General features: G+C 40.9%; 1 protein-coding gene across 1 annotated transcript in view; it reads left to right on the top strand.

The window, feature by feature from the left end:
* The first annotated feature begins 2,986 nt into the window (after positions 1–2,986).
* The window catches only part of LOC130197549 (cAMP-specific 3',5'-cyclic phosphodiesterase 4B-like), a 47,209-nt gene continuing 37,324 nt past the window's right edge, over positions 2,987–12,871 (top strand). The window contains exons 1-2 of the mRNA XM_056420263.1: positions 2,987–3,195; positions 5,507–5,575. The gene's annotated coding sequence lies outside the window, so the exon portion shown is untranslated. The remainder of the gene's footprint in view (positions 3,196–5,506; positions 5,576–12,871) is intronic.

Below are 12,871 nucleotides of genomic sequence, written 5' to 3'. Positions count from 1 at the left end.
TTTATTGCTGGTGTGTGAAGTGGATGGAGGTATGACTTATGTAAGACTTGTCTGGGTAGTTGTGATGGATTCCTGTGGACTGTATAGCACAGCAGAAACGGTGAATGTAACACACCTCTGTAAAGGCCTCCCACGAAGACACAGGCGGAGAAAGAAGAAGAGGTGGTGTGTGTTCGGATCAATTCTGTCTGGCCAGACTTTGTGAGCATACACAGAGATATTCAGGACCGTCAGGCAGGCGGAAATTCTAGTGGAAGCATCTGCTAAATCATTTAGAGATCTTACAATATTCAATCAACGTAGTGCAAAACAGCTCCATGCTTTGCCTAACGGCACATCATTTTCACTGAAAAGCATCTGTCGGTTTTGAACTTTCCAAACACAAAAACATGAATATAGAATACATGATCCACAACACTGCTGTTGTGAGTGAGCTGTATAACAAACGACGTTCTCTTTCCAGGGCTGAATTGGAGGTGGTAGAAAACAACCCTGCAGCTGCATGCAACTTGAGTCGTTTATTCTTTGTTCACGTGCTCTGAATGCACTGAAGCTTACTCACCAGTTCCAGGGTTAAGCCGAGTGCATTTCCTCTGCGCTCACTGCAAATTAATGAATATTTCTATTAGAATGTGGTGCCGCCTCTTTTGAGTGCATTTCTCAAGGGGAAGACGAAGCATGTATGGACTAACATCCCACAGAGAGGTGAGCTGCTTTTCAGTGCTGCTGTGTGAAAAGCATTTAACAAGAAGTGTGTGTATTTGCAATAGATAATGTGTAGCTCAGTTACATATTTCTAAGTGTTTTTGCATGGAAATGCTTGGTTGTGTAAAGTTAAAGAAATTAGCTGATATATTGAAGATTAAATGACACAAGTTGGTCTCTGGAGGTTGATAAAAGAAAAGCCTGAGAGCATACTATTTCACAGTAGAATACTGAAAATCACAGTCATGAAGTCGCAATTGTAAATAAAATCACAGTAACCAACGACCTACTGCGGAAAAGACAGTCACTTATAGTCCTGCAGAAAATCAAAGTAACCAAGAAAAAAATGCTGACAACTGAAATGCATTTAAAACCTTGCTGGAGACGTAGAAATGATAATTGAATTGCCTGAAATATCTTGAAGCCGAGAGGCATTACGCTGCATGAAGTCTGGACTTGAACCCCCCCCCCCATCGCTGCAAGGTGTGCGGACATGTGGCGTAGTTGAAATGTACTATACCAGAAATAGTTAAGGTCGTAGTAGACAGGAAAACTCGGCACCCAGAAAACATGATTGAGAACCATATGTGTTAATGGGTTGTATTCACCACGTCCCGGCCCAATTAAACTTGCAAAGCCCAAGGCCACAGGAGATGGTTGCTATAGCTGCAGGTCACCATATTTCTAAAAAGTCAGGTGTTGAAGGTGATACCCTAAAACTCCACCCTTACAAGACTGGTGTGAATTGTTCTGGGACATATAAGTGCTGGTCCTTTGGGAGCCTCATGAAGCCTGAAACATGATTCCTATGGAAATGACTTGTGGTGTTTTGTAGTAATACTCCTACTTTAACCAAAAATGCACTTTTTGGAAAGTACTGTGTTGTATTGTACAGTTACAAGATTGTTATTTTAACATCTACATATTTCAAAATGAATAGTTGGTTATTGATCAACAGTGACTCAGTCACTTAGGAAAGAAAAGTGTTTCATGAAATACTTACTGGCCCTACTACACTGAAGTTGAGACCATGTGAATACACATATGGTGTGTTGAGTGATGAAGTCAAACTGTTTTTATTCTATGTGAGAGAGAGAGAGAGACATTGAGAGGAACAAGATATGCAGGTGAGGATATAGATGAAGGAAACCCAGGGACACGTTCTTCTCTGTTCCAGGATAGCTGTTGCTTGGCAACAGCAAATGCATCAAGATTATTCCAAAAGAGTGCTCAGTCTGGTTTAAAACACGAGTCAGGTTAACACAGTTTCAGAGCATCACAATGCAACACAGCACATATTGTGTAATATACGCTACTGCGTTACACACAAATAAACAGACATATATATTGTATATACAGGACTGTCTCAGAAAATTAGAATATTGTGATAAAGTTCTTTATTTTCTGTAATGCAATTAAAAAAACAAAAAAGTCATGCATTCTGGATTCATTACAAATCAACTGAAATATTGCAAGCCTTTTATTCTTTTAATATTGCTGATTATGGCTTACAGCTTAAGAAAACTCTAAAATCCTATCTCATACAATTTTAATATTTCCTCAGACCAAGTAAAAAAAAAGATTTATAACAGCTGAGTGTTTGTCAAGGCTCAGGAAACCCTTGCAGGTGTTTCGAGTTAATTAGACAATTCAAGTGATTTGTTTAATACCCTACTAGTATACTTTTTCATGATATTCTAATATTTAGAGATAGGATATTTGAGTTTTCTTAAGCTGTAAGCCATAATCAGCAATAAATCAGAATAAAAGGCTTGCAATATTTCAGTTGATTTGTAATGAATCCAGAATGCATGACATTTTTGTTTTTTTAATTGCATTACAGAAAATAAAGAACTTCATCACAATATTCTAATTTTCTGAGACAGTCCTGTATATATATATATAATATATGGATATACTGTATATATTTATATATACGTAATATACTATGGCATTTGCAATATGCTATTAATTTAAAACGTCTGATAATTCTTTAAAGTTTACATTTGAAATGTTATTGCATCTTCCCTCTGGACCGCTGTGCGCTCTAATGAGATACACCAGCACACAACACAGTTGTTCAACTTAGTCTCAGGAAATGAAAAGCAGACGATGTGGACAACAGTTTGGAGTGACAATCAACTCAAACCCACCGGGGAGTCGAAACAATACAAAGGGGGGGGGGGGGGTGGAGCGGACACATCCATACAGTGCGCCCGGCTGGCAGCGATTCAAATGGACGCAGGGCAGTAGTGGGAAGGCAGAGAGGGCGTGCGCACTGGCAGCCATTGGCAAACGGAAAGATTTGCGTCGTCAGTGTCAAAGCCAATCGATGCGCTCGCGGGGTCGCAAATGGGAACGAGCGCGAATGGCACAAATGGAACCTGATAAAAATGGGGCGCGTGCTTCGGAAGCTCGGCAGAGAAACGGGAGACCACGGTTTAGTGACCACAAAGCCCGTCAGCGCGTGGGACAGCAGATAAAGCCCCGGTAAGTCTGCGCGTGACCATCCGGTGAGAAGCAATTGCCTCATGTTACGCGTAGTGAAGGACAAAAGGGTATTTAAAAAAAAATTGTTTTTAAAAATCGGCCTCATTGTTTAATAACTGGGTGAATAAACACTACACGACCCGCGCGGTATTTTAAAGCTGGGTTATATTTGCACGTTATACATTAGTAGTAAATTAAGGAATACCAAGAGGTAGGCTATGGGGGGAGGGAGGTTGTTGCTCCCTATTTGCAAAACAAATGTATGTTTTACGACGCTCAAGTGGCATGTTTACGTCATTGGAGCTGTACTATAATCGAGGGAACATGAGGCGCCCTGAGTTCCACTGGACGGTCCTCTGAGTCAGTCACATCCCGTCGGCGTGTTGCCTGCACCGAGGGTGTCTCCTCATCTCTCTCAGGACTTTGCATTGTGGGTCGAGTTTGAAAGACATTTGTAACCGAATGGCGTGCTGCTCTGGAAACAGCCTACATGTCTGGATGGGGATGAGGTCGAACAAGGGAAAAACCTTTCAAGAGGAGGAGATTATATTATTGATTGAGCTTTAAATCTATTTGAGTTTGAGACAATTTTAGGTTTTTGGGCGGTGGAAAAACAGTGAATGTTTTGTGTAAATGGAGGGATTGTTGGAGTGGTCTGTAACCAAGTGGCATTATATGTTATGAAACTATCAATCACTGTTTAGAACAGAAGAGTTTAATGAGGTCCAAATCGACATTTAGAAAATAAATGGCACCAGTTAGAAAGAGTAGAAATCAACATCATATTTCTGTTGAGAATTAATGTGTCTGATAAAGAGTCATTATAGATACTTAATAATGACCTTTTTATAGTTTATTAGAGGGGAGATTGTGGGGAAATGGGAAAGTTTTGTATTCATCATCTCCATGTTAGCGTTTGGTTGTGCTTAATCTTTTAAATTATATAATTAAAGTACCAGAATAAGTCATTTGGTATCTACAGCAGGGCACACTCTATATTAAGTGAGATGATGTCAGGATGAAACCAAAGTCGCCCTTGCTTTGCTGCACAGCAGCACATTCATCATGGTTTTTACAAGGTAAAATGAACACCAACAAATGAGCATGAAAGGCATCACTCCAGCTGAAATAACTGATTGGCATATGTATCATATGTTGTTGTCTTTGTCTGAAAACACATTTAAACATCTTAACATATTGCTTGAAAGTGTGGAAATGAACATAAACACATTATTTTTCGACTGTCATATGTTTGACATTCAAACCATATTTTGAACTTCCTAAAATGTTTCAACATACGTATGTAGGCTTGTGTGCAGCATAATTTAGTACAGCAAAACAATGAAGCTTCTTCACTGAGGTTAGTAAAACGGAATTATGAATATTGGTCACACAACAGCAGTTAATCTCTGCCTGGTCCCGGGGACATCACCATCTGAATGTCTCAGCTCACACAATTATATATTCCAGCTCTACTGGCCCTAAACATTGCCAAAAAGGTGCTCAGATCTGAAATGTCATTCCAGGCTTCAGACTTGAGTTGTGTTACACTTGCAGCATTTAGTATGAAAAAAGGAACAAGAGTTTTGTTTCTCTTTAAAAAAAATTGTTTTTGAGCTGTGAATCCATTGGGCATCAAACACAAGCTCTTCTATTTTGCCACCGTGGTATCTATCACGTTTTAGGAAGAGATGTCAGAGGTGCTCAGTTCATATCATTTTTGTACTGCCCTCCGGTCATGTGGTACGTGAACTCAGCTTTTATTCTCAGTCAGTGCTGAGACAACAGAGCACATATATCCAGCTTCATGTCAAACGGACTGGGCTACCAGACCGATGTCTCGCTTACTGGCTGGTTGGCGCCTTTGCTGGTGTTACTTTAGGGGCTTTTCTGTTGCTGAGCACTGATGTTCCGCTTCCAGGTGATGAATTTGCACCGTGTCTGCGCATGGGAACTGTGATTTAAAAAACCCAGATATCAACAGCTGATTTTGAATACAGATTCCCTTCCAGTATGCACTGGATAGTAATCTGAAATGGGATTTACACGTCTCAGTACTTCCCCCGTCATAACTCGACACTTTCCCTTCAACTCTGACTTCTCAAAAGTAACTAGATTTTATTTACTGTTGGGAAATCATGTGTAAATAAAATACATCCATGTGCTTTGTCAGAGGGAAATATATTGCCCCTTTTGTGATATTGTCAGGGGTCTTTGTTGCTGATCTGTCACATTTCTGCTGCCAGATATTATTGGCTGTTTTTTGCTGCGATATGTGAAATGTGTAATCCATACATTGTTTGTCTTTCAGGTCGACAGTTTGCTGACCTGAATTCCCACCCATCCTGTCAACACTGGCTCAAGGTGAAGAGGCTCAACTGTGAGTACATCTTTATGATGTCTGGGTGGGATTCTTGTGGTCAGAGTCAGTTTTTTACTGGAAGCCTTATCGTTGACTAAGTGGTGTATACGATTTATGTATTGGTTTTCAAGCAGAAGATGTTAGATGGCTATGAGTTATGTTGGTTGAAAAAGACACAGTATAGTCGACATTGTATTGTGTATTTTTTTCAGTCAATCATTGCAATACAATACAACATTATTTTATATATTATACAAAACAGAAAGAGTGAAGATGATACTTCCTGGGATTTGTAGCATCTGCAATACAATACACACAGAAATAGTTTTTGACGTCCGCCACTCGTGTGTCCCATGGAACAGATACGCATCCGTTTTATTACTTATCATTCCACCGACTCAGTGAGTCTCGTTTGTAGACCATTTTGAGGACTAGGGATTTCAGGGGGTATCAAATATATAACTGTCACGTCTAGCTTTCATCTTGCTTCCACTCAGAACGATCAGGTGTGGTGGTGCAACAGGACAAAAGGACTGGGCCGACATTACTTTCTGATTTCTTGTTTGAGTTTTTCGATGGCTTTTACTAGAAGGAACACCAGGCTGCAGCACATGAAAAATTAACTGCTTGACATTATTATGTATGAATTTTCAATCAGATTTATTGACTTTATTTGTTACGGCCCACTTTAACCGCTGCATTCATGTATTAATGTAATTGGGAGCAGGCCCTTGCAGCCCTGATATAGATATTGCTACATATTTACTGATTGATTCCCTTCAACCTCAAGAGTCTCAATGGGCACAAGTCAAAGCAGAACACGGATTCATGTCGGTTTCAGCTGTCATCCGAGGGATTTACAGCCATGTTGACATGGAGGTTGCCAACTGGTGGCACTCACCAAAGGCCCCCTCTGTGCCCCAAACCATGCATACTCTGCCAAGCCTTCTGTTGCCTCCTTCATCTCAGAGTCATTTGTTAAAATTACCCCCGAAAAGCTTTAATCATTGTCGCTGACAAGGTTTGTGAATGGATAACAGATGAAGTGCTGACACAGAAGGGTACTTCAATCACAATCCCTCCAACAGACATTGAACTGGGTGATGTGAATACATTGAGGGAATTAGTTTATGTGTGTGTGGGTGTTTAAATCTGACAGAATGGTCACTCCCTCATAATTATTGGGCTCTACAGCAACTCCAATCAAGTGACTCATCCACAGTCACAGCTGCCATGTGTCCTGGTCCACCAATTATTCATTATTTCTTTCTTTTTTAAATGGTTTGATAGGTCTCTGACATAGTTAATCATCTCTAAATACTCATAATGAATCGAGCATTATTAACTTTTAATCTCTAATCTAAACAAAAGGATAACATCTGTGATGAAGGCTAAAGTAGTACTCACAAATAATTATTACATAAAAGAGATGTCGTTATTCTTAATTTAAGGAAGGGGATATTATCCCAAAATTCAAAGATGATATGTTGTCATAATGCAATAAATGGATTCAAAGTGAAATGCAGTTGGAGCCCAATTACATCACAAGAAACAGACAAAGTCTCTGTGCATTCCTTGAGTGCATTCTTTGGAACGCAAACCGCAGCAACAAAAAAATTCTAGCGACAGATAGTGTTGACAACATTTGAGCACCAAGTAGGTTTGATGTAAACAGAGTCCGCCCACCGGAGTCCTGAGGTCCGTTCATTCCAGATCAAGTGCAACTTGAACCTCTGTGAAGACCTCTCGTTGCTGGCTTAAACCTGTAGGCTTATTTCATCCATCTTATTTTTCTTTTACTGGACATTAGCCAGGATTAAGCTGGATAGTGGAGTAGCCTCAGGTCTTAGCTGGGTTAGTCTAGCTCTTCCCATCATAACAAACACAATTCAAGGGAACTCCTGGTCGCAGCATGCACACAAGCCTCTGTCGCCATTTTCAAATTGTTCAAAGACCATGTTAATAGTGATAAGGGTTTCAGATGGTTTATTGCCAGATGGAATGAGAGGGTTCGATTTAGGAAGCGAAAAGGGGTCGAGGGATGAAGGGTAAGGGATGAAGGGGATAAGGGAGAAGGAATGAGGAGGGTAGAGGGGGTCGTGGAAAGAAGATTGGAGGGGTCCGACGAGAGACTGCTGACGTCTGGGTTGTGGTGGGAATGAGGGGAGTGGAGATTTGTGAGTGGGGGTCGTCTCTTCAGCAGCTGTGGTGGTGAAGGGTCCCCGTTGCTCCTGTAATCCAGTGAGAGAGAGAGAGAGAGAGATAGGAAGACAACAACAGGGTTGGGGGGAGGGATGTGGAAACTGAGTCAAAGAGGAAGTGAACGGTTTTGTTGTGCTGAGGGGGAAATGAGCTGTGATCGGGGCATGGTCCTTGTTCCCAAACTAAGTTTTATAATTTTATAAAACACCATTTGCGACACCTTTAACCAATTAAGAGAGTTTGTACTTTCAGTTAGAAAGAGTGACGAACTCACAACTCGACTATTAAGGATATTTACAACGGCACCATGACTAATAAATGGTGTGGCAGCAGAGCCATCCTAAAAAGCCCTTGTGACACATGGCCCGGTGACCATAGACTCACAGAGTCTCTCTCTCTCTCTCTCTCTCTCTCTCTTTGTGCCTGTACAGTAGGGCAGTGGGTTCCCAGCATGCGGCCTCCACGCTGACGTCATCTTTCAGCTACCACAAATGTGTGTTGTTTCTCTTCCTCCTCAACAAACTCCTCTCAGCCTTCACCCGTCTCAAACGTTCCTTTCTACTGGACTCTGCTTCACTGCACTGAATGCAAATACAACAAGCAACGTTTCCATTATAGCTGTTGGGATTAAGTAATCTAAATTGACAATTGTTTGATATTTTCATAGATCTAATATGGCTTTGGGGTATTTGTTAGAAACAATGGAAATGCAATGTTTGCATAAGTTAACACTTTAATTTAATTTAGGAATTTCATTTGCACCTATTCCACAAATGCATCTTTAACATTAACTCTGTCTGTCCCTCTCTGTGTCATAGATGTAGACATACAATACTTTTAATAAGCTAAAATGTATTCATTATGTTGTGGTTGTTATTATTGCAAGTATGATACCTTAAGAAGTGCATCAACTGCTTTGTGTGGAGGACATGCCCACACACATAGTGTGGGAAGGAGGGTTAAGATTAGAAAAGAGTTGTTGCCTTAAAAACGGCCTAAATATTGATTGTTATAATATTAATGTTGTGTATGAATTACATTAAGATGGATTTGTCTACGTTTTGATCTAATCAGTAGATAGGACTAAAGAGACTTGAGAGAGAGCAAATGGCACCCAGTGAATACAGTTAGCGTGTTTTGTCCATGGGAGTCTGTGAACGCCACACGCTGATACAGTAGAGTAGCAACCAGTTTATAAATAATGTTAGTGTCTATATCAGACCAATAGTCCATGTAGATATTCCAGAAATTAGAAAAATACAGTGTCAATGATAAGTCTGTTCATATGCTTGAGTCACATGTTTTCTCTAAATCAAATTTTCTTGGAAATATATAGCGGCAATGTGTAATCCATGTTGACACATAATAGTCTGTGTGATCCAGTGAGGTTGTAGGTATGACTTGCATTATGAGTAATAATACATTTGTATGTAGCCTCTTGGACATTCATCTATAAATATTTGTTTTTTGTTGTCTGCAGGTGTTTTTCAAATAATAGAGCATATATCAAAACCAAATATATGAAAGTCTGCTCATGGGGATTGGACTGCAATACAACCTGCTGCTATAATGTAAAAACGTTGTGACTGCTTCAAAAGAAGACTGACTATAAAGACTTTGTATTCAGGCAGTTCATTCTGTAGAAGAGATGAGGCCTACGCTATTCTTCTTTTTGCTTCGAGGGGTTGTCGACAGTGATTTTGTAACCTTGAATTTCTAAAAGATTAGAAATTGCTTATAAAGAGAATAGGGCTGCAACAACGAATCGATAAAATCGCTAAAGATCGATTCTTAAAATAGTTGCCAACGAATTTCATTATCGATTCGTTGTGTCGCGCGATTATTACGGCGCTCAATAAGTCACGGAGTATAAACAAAGTTGAGTTGAGCGCAGAGCCGCGCAGGAGAAACAAGAGCGGAGTGGAGGAAGAGGAGAGACGGAACGCTGCGTTGTGAGAGCCAATCAGCGCTGAGCTGCTCCTCTGTTGATGAATCTAATTGGCTGCTGCTGCTCATGTGGCGCTGGATGCGGAAGTCATTCACGTCGTCGGAGACATTCACGGAGCTAAGTGCGCCTCCGGGTGACGTTATGAACCCAGACACCAGGGCGCTACGTGTCACGACGTGTGTGGCATTTCCACAAGAGTATAACGTAGACAACGTGGTTATTTGTTCCGTGGCGGATAGCGGAAAATATTTTTCCACGGAGAAAGGCAACGGAGATAAGCCACGACGCCACTCGCTGTGGCTGCGCGTGCAGACAATATTTAACGGAGCGGTGCAGCGCGTGCGCTCTGATCGTGCGCTCTTTTAATGAAGTATCGATACTAAAAATATGCTAAATCACATCGTTTTTAACGTACGGGTACTTTGTTAGTATCGCTGCACCGTGCAGCGTGACAGCAGCAGATGTAGCGGACTAACATTCAAGCTAACCTAACTTCCCACACGCTGTGGACATCTGAACGCTGATTGGCCGAGACTCGACACGTCCCATTAAAGATGTTTTATTGCGAAGAGCACCGCGTCACATTTTTTCCGCGTCTCACTGCAATCTCAACGGCAGCGGGCCAGGTGAACAAAATAATAAATCGGAACGCGTCTCATATTGTTCAGGGTGCCGCTCCACATGGGGACCACTGCTCAGGAGAGTAAACCGCTGTCAGTCTGTTTGTGACGGTTCATCCACATGCTGACCAGTGGACAGGTTCATCACCATGGTGACCAGTGGGTCTCCAGGACCTTTCCATGACTTTAAACCACATTTCCATGATTAAACATTTTGTGAAAACTCTGTCTATACGTGACAAAGTGAGAAGATGTAGTATTTAAAATAACAATGAGAATTCCAAAGCATACCGTATATATACACCGTGTAAATTAACATTTGAATAAAACAAATTTGCATTACTTTTCCAAATATTTTGGGATTTTATTTTTTCAATTACTTTTCTAGGCCTGCTAATCGCCATTTAAAAATGCCATGACTTTTCCAGGTTTTCCATGACCGTACGGACCCTGTTTTGAATAAAGGGTTGAAAATGAATGTTTTTTTGTTTTTTTATCCGATTAATCGATTAATCGATAAAATAATCAACCGATTAATCGATTATCAAAATAATCGTTAGTTGCAGCCCTAAAAGAGAACATGCTTTCAAAATTCAACATGTTACGTAAAATATTCCAGTGAGAAGGAATATGATGAAATACTGAGGTCTGGTCTTTTGACTAAATATAAAGTGTAATATGAGCTGTATCTGAGTTCAGGGAGCTGAACTCACTCGGCCCTTTCAATCAGAACCACAGCATTTCTTTCAAGGCCAGAAAGAAAATGATTTGACCTTTAATGTCTGGGGATCAAATGTGATTGCACAATCTCTTTTATTTGGTCACAGAAGTTCAGCTCAGTGTCTAAACTAAACCTAAGGCTTTTTTTATGTGGAGGATCTGAGTTTGGAGAAGATATGTATATAAAGTATATCTGGAGGCATCAGGGCCAGAAAAGCAATTTTTTAAATGGTACATTTTAAGTGATCCCAAGTGGGATACGTACTGCTGTATTTTATGTGGTAAAACAACACTTCAAAATCTCTTCAGCTTGTGTTCACAACATACCCATTCAAAAACCCATTCAAAACTCCTTTGACTGAAAGAGAAGGGAACTGGAAGTGCATGAACAGGTTTGAGATCTCACTCTATGGAGCGGGTGTTGTGTTGTTTTGATTGAATGGATGTGGGCCGGCCCAGCAGACAAACAGAGTCTGCTGCAGTTGTCGACAGCTGTCTAGTCTTGTGACCAGGACCGATTTCTTCTGCATTTAGTGCTCTTACACAGAATACATCAACACTGGGTAAGTAAAGTCAATTTGCTTAATACGTGCATCAGGCTGTATGTTCTTTTTTTAAATATGACTTATTTTGGTGTTGATGAGTGACCGCTTTAAACGCCTCTGAAAGCTCTCATTGTTTGACGACAGAGTAACAGAACATAATAGTAACATAGTTCCAAGCATGATTTATTGAGTCTTCTTTGTTTTGGCGTCTCAAAAGCTATCTTTGTGTGACTGTCCATTGATTTAAAATCTATCACAGCGACTCGCCCTCTGCTGCTCTCCACTGTGCAAAGACGCCGTGTGACATAGTCAGACGGGTCAGCGAGCAAACGTTCTCACTGCGACCAGCAACGCCGCCCTGCTGACCTCTGACAAAAGAGCAAACATTGGGTGTAATGGTTGCATTGTGAATGCTGCCATGACAACGAAGGCTTGGATGATGGTGCATGACTGTCATTTATAGCAGATACATTCAATATCCATATTCATTCTCTTGACCTACTCATTATTGTTCAGGCTCTGTGGGGATGGTAATGGTGGTGGTGGTGGGGGGGCTGATGTATCTTCCAGCACACACAGGGCAAAAGAGCATCTAACTCGGCCACGAGTAACTATCTCTTTCATACTGAAGCTCATACCTGGGGGGCAGTTTTTAGAGTCCACTTGTTGCACTGGGGCAAGAAACTACACACATCCACTAATCACACGAACCACTTAGCTATTTTTATTATCAACGAATGTGCCATTTCTTGATCTATCAATTTATTATGTAGTCTCTAAAATGTTTGCAAAAAGTGGAATAACGCCTCATTTTCTGGCAAGCTATGTATTTTGGGGAAGATGATGCAATTAATCCACCGTGTTTCCTCTTGAGTGTGCCCTCAGACGACACACTGGATTCGTACATACATACTTAACTCTGACTTCAAGCAGCCATGTTTAATGGAAGATATATCGTCTTCAAAGTAAAGTTGGTCCATGGCCTTTGTAAATAAAGGACGATAGTACACGCCCCGCACAGTGGTCGCTGAAGAGCTCTCAAAGCCAAATCCTTACAATCTGGATCTCGAGTGCTGCCTCATGACCATGCATTCTATTGCCTGCTTCTCAGACACGATCAATTATTTCAAGAGGTCCATGCAACAACAATGGGGAAGGTTTATTGCTGGGCTGACAGAGATGAGAGGTTCCTTGAAGCTTGTTTCTCTAAGAAGTGGAGGAGTGCATGTCTCTAAGATTTAGGTTTAAACACTCTTCAGAGCCTTCGGCTTCTTCATCC

This window comes from Pseudoliparis swirei, chromosome 8 (assembly GCF_029220125.1).
Source record: "Pseudoliparis swirei isolate HS2019 ecotype Mariana Trench chromosome 8, NWPU_hadal_v1, whole genome shotgun sequence".
NCBI classification, from domain to species: domain Eukaryota; kingdom Metazoa; phylum Chordata; class Actinopteri; order Perciformes; family Liparidae; genus Pseudoliparis; species Pseudoliparis swirei.
The sequence above is the reverse complement of the archived record's forward strand: the minus strand, read 5'-3'. Positions and strand labels throughout refer to the sequence as shown.